General features: G+C 43.1%; 4 non-coding genes across 4 annotated transcripts; all 4 read right to left on the bottom strand.

Annotated features, from left to right (window-relative positions):
• TRNAK-CUU (transfer RNA lysine (anticodon CUU)) lies at positions 1 to 73 on the bottom strand. The gene has a single exon. It is a non-coding gene; the product is annotated as a tRNA-Lys (tRNA).
• A 1,675-nt stretch (positions 74 to 1,748) lies between these two features.
• TRNAP-AGG (transfer RNA proline (anticodon AGG)) lies at positions 1,749 to 1,820 on the bottom strand. The gene has a single exon. It is a non-coding gene; the product is annotated as a tRNA-Pro (tRNA).
• A 1,052-nt stretch (positions 1,821 to 2,872) lies between these two features.
• TRNAI-AAU (transfer RNA isoleucine (anticodon AAU)) lies at positions 2,873 to 2,946 on the bottom strand. The gene has a single exon. It is a non-coding gene; the product is annotated as a tRNA-Ile (tRNA).
• A 548-nt stretch (positions 2,947 to 3,494) lies between these two features.
• On the bottom strand, positions 3,495 to 3,566 carry TRNAA-CGC (transfer RNA alanine (anticodon CGC)). Its single transcript has one exon. It is a non-coding gene; the product is annotated as a tRNA-Ala (tRNA).
• Between the last annotated feature and the right edge of the window lie 5,691 nt (positions 3,567 to 9,257).

Below are 9,257 nucleotides of genomic sequence, written 5' to 3' on the forward strand. Positions count from 1 at the left end.
CGCCCAACGTGGGGCTCGAACCCACGACCCTGAGATTAAGAGTCTCATGCTCTACCGACTGAGCTAGCCGGGCTCGTGAAAGGATAGGTTTTCCCCAATAGGCTAAGAGTATACATAACTTCTTTTGTACAGTTGGGATTGTGGATTTTATGTTTATGTTGATTTTATAGGCAAGATGAAATGAAACTCAAAGGACGTAAACATTATCTGAATCATTAATATGCATTCCACTCACTTTCTCTACATCTTCCCTCTTTTCCCCATTCTCACCAATTTGTGTTGATAGACCACAGAATGTTTCCAGAACCTAAAAGTCAGTGTCATTGGATGCTTACCAGAGTGACTCCCGCACTGGCACTCCCAAAACTCCAGACCCGGTTACCCATGTGGCTCCAAGCATAGTCTCAAGGACCTTAGGTCCTCGAGCCCAAACAATATCTTGGACCCTTCTCCGTGGTCCAGTGAGGCGTTCCTCTCTTGTTCTCATAACCCATCAATTCTTGCCCCTCCTGCCAAGCTATGTGGATATGGCCCTCAGGAAAATGTCTGCGGTGTTCTCTCACCTTTGCTGGACTCGTATGTTTTCTCATTTGTTGCCCTTCATAATCAAGGCACACACAGAAAATGGGGCAGGGTTGCAATTATATTTTAATATAAAGAATATGACAACCACTACAATATAGGATTCAGTGATTTTTGTATGTTGTGTTTACCGCCAACCGCAAAAGTAGATTCAGCACAATAGACTAAAAAAAAAATCTACTTAATGAGTGTCCCGTCCCGCGGGATCGTCAACGTAGACCCTAGAAGAGGGAGTGGGAACTCGGGGGGACAAGAGACACGAGAAATGGAGACAAGACAGTATCCTGATCAAGTCTCGTTTATTGGTGGCAGCCTAATGCCTTATATAGACCAGCAGGGGCGGAGGTTGGGCCAGGGCGATGACGGTGGCCCTGCGGTGGGCGTGGCCAGGTAGGTTTCGGAGGTCATGTTGCGACTGCGCCCTTAGTTGGTAATTTTCCCAGGCGCGGAATGGCGCCTGCGCTGTAAGTTGATCATCTTCCCGGGTGCGGGAAGATGGGTGATGAAGAACCCGGAAGAGCGGCATTTTGTACTGGCCTATGAGATAGCAGTACAGGGAAGAAAGTAAATCTAGGGAGGAGGCATAGAGTGGAAACTCATAGAGCTCAGGCATCAGTTGTCAATTATTATCGCTATGGCCGGGCCACACGGCTCCGGACAAATGAGTATACCAACGGTACGCTCCAGGAGGAGAGAAAAAATGCTCCTTCTCAGAAGAAAGCAAAACCCTGATATATATGACAAGGTAGTACTTGACGCTGTAGCAATGAGGAAAGTCGAAATAACTCCAAGGTTCCTGACACGTTGACTCTTAATCTTCCCATTTAAATCCATCCTTTGATGTAATGAATCAATAATAAGCAGCATTGAATTAAGATGTGGCCATTTTATTTCTAACATATTTCACAGGAACACAATCGTGGAGTCGGAAGTTCTAGAAGATCCGGAAACGTTTGCCCTTGCAAAAGTCTCTGTAGAGCGGATGGAAAACTAAAGAGAAGCCAAAAAAAAAAAAAAAAAAAGTCCTTAACTAGAGATCGCAACTCACTTGTTGGGTTTGAATGCATATCGATGCCACGATTACCGGCACTTCTAACTGGAAAGTTTTAACTTAGAAACTAAGGTTAGGTGAAGGCAGCTAGATTAAAAAGCAAGAAACAAAACATGGGCTCGTCCGGGATTTGAACCCGGGACCTCTCGCACCCTAAGCGAGAATCATACCCCTAGACCAACGAGCCGCCTGAATATGACCTATTTTAAATATGTTTAATATTTACTAATTTTTTAAAAAAAGTACATGTAGCTATATGCAACTATAATTTATAATACCTTTAATTAACTTTATTAAAAAATTATCAGGTCAAGACTCTCAGAATTTCCCCTCAATCCAATCCTAAGGACTGTTATCTCAAAGGGCTCTTGACCCATCCTTTCTAAAAGAAACAACTGTGGCGTTTGTTTAAAACGCAGAAATCTGGGTTCCTTCTCAAATCTGCGTCAAAGTGTCTGGAGACGAGGACCAATAAGTTTCGTTTTTGACAAGCGCTCGAGCTCACCCACAGGTATGGGGCTAACAAAGCCCACGTGGAGCTCGCGACTTGAGATCAGCATTTTCCATAGAAAATAGTAAAACACGTGAAAATTCACTCGACAGGATATACAGCTTTGAGGTCGTAAATAAACAGAGGACATTCGTTGTACAAGGGACGGGGGATATTTAACATCAAGAAGTGGACTGAACTGTTATTCCTGGAGTTGGCCAACCTGGACCAAAGGGTCCAGGTTGCTGATGTGGAAAAGGTAGATTTTTGGAAAGGGGCTTAGTCCTTTCTTGGGAAATCAAAGTAACAAGAAAATGTTTCTCTCGGAATGGAATTTCTGTCTTGATGTGTGAGTGTTGAGCTTCCCAAGTAGGGATCCTTAACTGGGCAATCAGAGATAGTGAACACTGCCTTCTCACACTTGCCCCGCATTTCAGTATCTGAAGATTTATCTGTTTTCAGACTATTTCAAGGACGGTGTTGGAGCACTAAACAAATTGGTGTCATTGTTTTGCCCTATATTGAATTTAAATCTCGTAAAATATCCTGCTGCTTTTCTGCTTCTCATGAGCAAACATTTTCAGCACCATGACTTAAGAAAACAGGACCTCTGAACTTACTACAAATGTTTGGACTTGTGGCAAAGTGTTAGTTGTAGAGGTTAGCACAGTCTTTCTTGTAGTAACAGTCCTCAAACAATTGGTTTCTCCTTATCTTTGTGTAAGTTACGTGATGGAAGAAAAGAAACGTGGCCCGTACGGGGATCGAACCCGCGACCTTGGCGTTATTAGCACCACGCTCTAACCAACTGAGCTAACCGGCCACCTACATCTGGAAAGTTTTAAAAACTGCATTAAGAATTTTATCAGTGTTTCGGAATGTTTTCGTTTTCGTTATTCCCCTATGGAAGAACGGTGCACTAGAGCAGTCAAATTCGCCCGTGCTGAGCTAGCTGAGATTCATCCTTCTCCCGATATTTGTCCTATTTTTATCATCCTATGACGCACAGGACTAACAATAGCCCGTCCTTCCTCCCCTTTCCGTGTTCTCAAGCCAAGATTATTTTTGCCCTAAAGGCAAACTATATACCACAAATAGGGCTCATTAATGGGTTCCGGGCAACTTTCCAGGTTGCTCCTCTTCTGTCATCTCTCCATTGGGCATGTTTTCCTGTGTTCTCAATTCGATTTGTTTCACATAGTTCAAAATAGCTCAAAGCAACCTTGTTCCCCGTACTCCATATACAATTCTACACACAGTGGCTAAAAGAACGCCATAAAAAGTTAAAGAAGTGGAGGATACAAAATATAGTTATTTGACATTTTGAAATATACTTTCTAATAGTATTGGGCGGTTAGGATAAAAAGGACTTGGAGATGCCGGGGATCGAACCCGGGGCCTCATACATGCGAAGCATGCGCTCTACCACTGAGCTACATCCCCATCCTTGCAAGCCCGTTCTTTGTAGCTCTCCCTAGTTGTTTGTAAGAGATTTCTGTTCCCTACCCCCGCGCCTTCGTCCTCCCATATCTGCCCCCGTCCCCGTCTCGGTCCCCAAATTCTAAGGTTTGCTGACTGCTGAAGTTAAATTCTCTTTTATTTGTCGAACAAAATCCTGAAATGGTTAATGGGGCAGCATCCATCAGTTTTCAAAGTGTGTAAAACCTTCCAGGCATCAGACACACTCGTCAAATACTTAACCTACTGACCCAGGGATAGAACTATTGATAACTACCTGGAAATCTGAGAAGAAAAAGGAGAGTGAGGACGCTTCTTTACAAACTTCTTTAATTTCTTTTTCCTTTTTTCAAAGAAACTGAACACTGAAAACCAAGGCAGGTGAAACCAAGCACTGCTAAATCAAACAGTTTTCTCTATCCTTCGTCTCACATCAGCTTCCCTAAGTATGTCGCCGAAAAGGTGATTCAATTACTCCCCTTTACGTGCACCAGCGTCAGATCAGGCTACTTTTGAAAATGTTTTGTTTGGGCCCAAGTTTGGAGAGAGGATTTGAGATATTTATCTGGGAAGCCTAGGAACTGAAGGCGAGCATTCTGTTAGTCTTTGACTGGACTGAATTACATGAATACATATATATGCGTGTAGAAAGATAGGTAGATAGGTAGGTAGGTAGGTAGGTAGATAGATAGATAGATAGATAGATAGATAGATAGATAGATAGATAGATAGATAGATAGAAAGAATTTTGGGGGGATGTTAGTATTAATTTGTAATATGGGTAGACCTCGGTCTTAAAACGGACCCTCGTTGTGGCTGAGTTTCTCTGCTGTCATTAGCAAGAATTTCTAAATTACCAGCACCTTATTAAAATCACAGCTGAACCTTCTACAATCACGTTCTAGGTCAGATATATAGATTAATATACCAGGGTTGATGTGGTTTGGACATTTTGTACGAACCTTGGTAGCTCAGTCAGTATGGCCACGAACTTTTAATCTGAGGGCCCAGGTTTCAAATCCCTGTTCAGGTATCGCTGTGTTTCTCCTTTTTTCTTTCCATTTCTTCATTTTTAACCCAATATGTACAGTATTCTTTCTTTATCAACGGGAGATATGTTCCAAGACACCCAGTGAATGCCTGAAACCTCGGATAGTACCATAGTATACTATGTTTTTTCGATCTGATAACCAGGATGAGTACTAAGTGATTAACGTGTGGGGAGCGCATACCCCGTGGATACTCTGAACAAAGTGATGATCCTCGGGCGGATGGGAGATTTCATGACGCTACTGAGAAAGGGGAGTTATTTGAAACTTATGCATTTTTTATTTCTGGAAGTTTCATTTAATATTTTGGACCACGGTTGAAGGGGGTAACTGAGACAGCGGAAGGGAAACTACGGACAAGGCGAGAGAGGTTACTGCGGTTAGAGGGAGGAAGGTAAGGTCAAGTCACAGGCTGATATCCCCGAATAAATGAAGGACTCTTGAGCTGACCATAGATTTCATAACCTAGGAGCTGTTTAGAAAATAGATGGGCCTTTTGGAAAGGGAGCCTCAGTGCACAAAGTTTTTCATCTGGAATAGGAATAAAGTTGCAATAACAGTGGTTACAAGTTGTTAAAGGTTAAACTCTTTCTTGAAAAGCAACAAAAATGCAAAGGCTCCCTGTTTTCTCCATTAGTGTGCTCCTTTCTGATCCCCTGTTTTGCTGAGCCCTGGGGCTGCCTAGGTAAACGGACGTGGTTCCTCACTCAGAACTTGGGCCTAGTGGCAGTAGCTTTCATGTTTTTGGTAGTGACCTACAATTTGAAGTTTAGTGTACACCGTCAGTCATACATAAGTAACAGAAACAAAGTTGCATGAACTGTTCCTTTTACCACAGACACTGCGTTCTGATTATTTCTGATTCTAGTCTATTCTAACTGAAATTTAACGTATCTTTCACTTGCTAATACAATTGAAAGAGAAGTAACTGTGACTCTGTCACCAAGAAAAATCACATATTTCTGTATACAATATAAATACAGTTGTTACAAATACCCAAGACAACTGTTTCAAAATTACAGCAGTCATAAGACGGGTCTTGAAGTTTAATATTTAATGCCTTAATGAGAAGCACACATTACTCTGAAATTATTTTAATCGTTTGATAACTGTTTTGTAGTATAATTGGCTTTCTTTGAAATCCTGTGTATTTTTTTAATTTTTCAAAACTACAATTTTTGAAAAGGGCTCCATGGGCTTCCTGTTGGGGTCAGAGGGCTCCCTGAGAGCTAAAAGATGAATCCCCGCAGAAATTCGCCATTTTTGAGGAGACCACTGTCGGGTGCCTGCCATCCCCTTCCGCCGCAACGCCACTAATGAGGACTAGAGATTAGCGCTGGCTCCTGAGGCCGGAACAAGGTCTTTAAAGGTCTAAGGTGAAATTCCGGGTGGGAGCTCAGTCAAGCCTCCCCTACCCAAGTGGGAATCAGTGAGCCAACCAGAGCCGGCCCCGCAGGGCGACACCAAGAGGCGCTGACCTCCCAGGCCTCGAGGGCGTCGGAAGTGCGTCCCAGAGCAGAGCGGCCAGAGGGGCGGGGCGTTGCGGCGCTTGGGCCGCGCTCTTGAGTACCCCTAGTAGGGCTCTTCCAGGCCATGTTGATGACCCAGGCTGAAGGCCATTGGAGAGTTTTGAGAGAAGCAGGAGGTAATTTTTTTTTCTTTTTCTTTTTTGTTTTTTGAAACGGAGTCTCACTCTATCTCCCAGACCGGATGGAGTTCAGGGGAGCGATCACGGCTCACTGCAACCGAGGGAGGTACATTTTACCAGTATCTCTGTCAGAGGCATTCGAACCAGAGCGACTCCATTTTGAGTGAGGACTAGGAAAACGAGGCTGGAACTTTTGCTGGGCTGCATTACCAGAAAGTCAGGCATTCCTAGCCTCTAGATATTTATGGTTAAGGAAACAAATTAATAATGTTTAGTAAACAGACCCAGACTTGGGAGTGTCCAGATGTCCCCACATCTGGAGAACAAAGGCATTCGAAATTTTGCTTTAAATATAATATTATCGGTTCTTACAAAATATAATAAGAAAATTAATCCTTTATCACAAACCCTTGTAGCAGAGCACATCTCCCCATATATATAAGTATTGTACCTAGGGTGGATGCGTTCCTCAGTGTTTCAGGAACACCCTACTCTTGTCTATGGAGTAGCTGTACTTTCACTACTTAACTTTCTTATTAAACTTGCTCTTACTTTGCACTGCACACTCGCCCTGAATTCTTTCTTTCGTGAAAGACAAGAACCCTCCCTTGGGGTCTGGATCGGGGCCCCTTTCCTGTAACACAACTACTACTGAGAAAAGAAGGTAGTGGTGCAAGGACGGATACAGAAAAATGAGTTTCCCTTCCTCTTCTTTCCAACTCTTCCATGCTCAGTTCCTCAGATGTGAGGGTCAGAAATTTGGTTATTAAAAGTTCTAGGCCGGGCGTGGTGGCTCACGCCTGTAATCCCAGCACTTTGGGAGGCCAAGGCGGGCGGATCACGAGGTCAGGAATTCGAGACCAGCCTGGCAAACACGGTGAAACTCTGTCTCTACTAAAACAAACACAAAAAAGTAGCCGGGCACGGTGGCAGGCGCCTGTAATTCCAGCTACTCGGGAGGCTGAGGCAAGAGAATCGCTTGAACCCGGGAGGCGGAGGTTGTAGTGAGCTGAGATCGCGCCATTGCACTCCAGCCTGGGCGACAAGAGTGGAACTCCGTCTCAAAAAAACAAAACAAAACAAAACAAACAAAATACTCTAGATCACTCAGGCTGATATATGTCTAAATTTATGTTTGTCTAAATGTAAAGTTTAATGAGAACAATTCTACTCAGCTCATAGAGTTTTCAAAATAAAATTATTCATATAAATCACTGGGCAGCTGGGCAAACAACACTTAATAATTCTCTTATTATAGTCGGAAACCTGATATAATTTGGTTATTCATCTTATTTTTTGATCCAACAATAATTTATTGAACATCTGTGCACCTAAGATGACAGCAAGAGGGGGAAAAAAGAATAAAAGTAAACATCTATGCACCATTCTCTTAACATCTTTGTAAACGTTATTGTTCTTACTAGAAGGCTTTTTCTCACTCCTTGCTTGACTAGCTCCTTTCTGTTTTCATTTTGTTGGTCATGTGTCAACATACTACAGGAAGTCTTCCCTAAGGCCTCTTCATGCCCTGGCATCGGGGTTTGGGTCTCTTGCTGTGTTATAACAGAGAGCACACTACTGTATGGTGACCTATCTCTCTATCCCATTCAACGTTTTGTTTTGTTTTGTTTTGTTTTTTTGAGATGGAGTTTCACTCTGTCACCCAGGCTGGAGTGCAGTGGCGCCATCTCGGCTCTCTGCAACCTCCGCCTCCCCTGTTCAAGCGATTCTCCTGTCTCAGCCTCCTGAGTAGCTGGGACTGCAGGGATGCGCCACCATGCCTGGCTAATATTTTGGTATTTGTAGTAGGAGACAGGGTTTCACTATGTTGGTCAGGCTGGTCTCGAACTCTTGACCTCAAATGATCTGCCTGCCTTGGCCTCCCAAAGTGCTGAGATTATAGGGGTGAGCCACTGCACCCGGCTCTCATTCAACTTTGAGCTGAGAACAAGGAATATTTCTTTTATCCTTGATCCTAATCTGTTGTCAGGCATAAAGTGCAGATAAGTGTTTGTTGTTTAACAAATAAAATGGAGTGGGAATAGTTGAGCAGATGAAGGATGGTAATACAGCATAACAAAGTAGAAATGCCAGCAATTCACTATTACAAAGGAAAAAAATGCTATTATGTAATTCCAATTTTACTATATATGCTACTTATTGGTTTTAGTAAGGGCTCCATATGGAGTGTCCTGGGCCTCAGTTTTGTGGAGTAATCGAATCGTCTTTTTTCCTTCTGTTTTTCAGTGGCGATGTAAGATTCTGGGAAATATTAATTTTTTTTCAAATCTCCAACAGAGCTTTATGCATCAATATGCTAATTAGGTAAACTGCAATATTAGTCATTTCCATAAAGTGTCTCTAATTCTTTTCAAAACCTTGCAAAATAGGTATTAGTTCTTGCTTTGCTACAGAGGAAACTGTGGCTTAGAAAGGCTAAGCAATCATCCAAACTTGGCATTATTTACTGCCAACTCTCTCAGACCTCTTCACGGTTCCATACTAGGTACAAATCATCAACATGTTTTGCCTAGATTGCTGTGACAGCTTACAGTCTATTGCTCATGCAGCAGCCATACACATACATGCATATATGAAACACCTTAGACTGTGCCATTTCTTTGCTCAAAACTCTAATGGCACTGGGCATGGTGGCTCATGCCTGTAATCCCAGCACTTTGGGAGGCCAAGGCGGGCTGTTCACTTGAGGCCAGGAGGTTGAGACCAGCCTGACCAATATGGCAAAAACCCATCTCTTCTAAAAATACAAATAATAACAATAAAAATTAAAAAATTAGCCAGGACTGGTGGTAGGTATCTGTAATACCAGCTACTCGGGAGGCTGAGGCAGGAGAATCGGGGGCGGAGGTTGCAGTGAGCAGAGATCGCGTTACTGCACTCCAGCCTGGGTGACAGAGTGAGGCTCCATTTCAAAAAACAAACAAAAAAAGAAACAAAAAAGGAGAGACGCGGCCGGGC

The sequence above is a fragment of the Macaca nemestrina genome, chromosome 5, assembly GCF_043159975.1.
Source record: "Macaca nemestrina isolate mMacNem1 chromosome 5, mMacNem.hap1, whole genome shotgun sequence".
Lineage (NCBI taxonomy): Eukaryota > Metazoa > Chordata > Mammalia > Primates > Cercopithecidae > Macaca > Macaca nemestrina.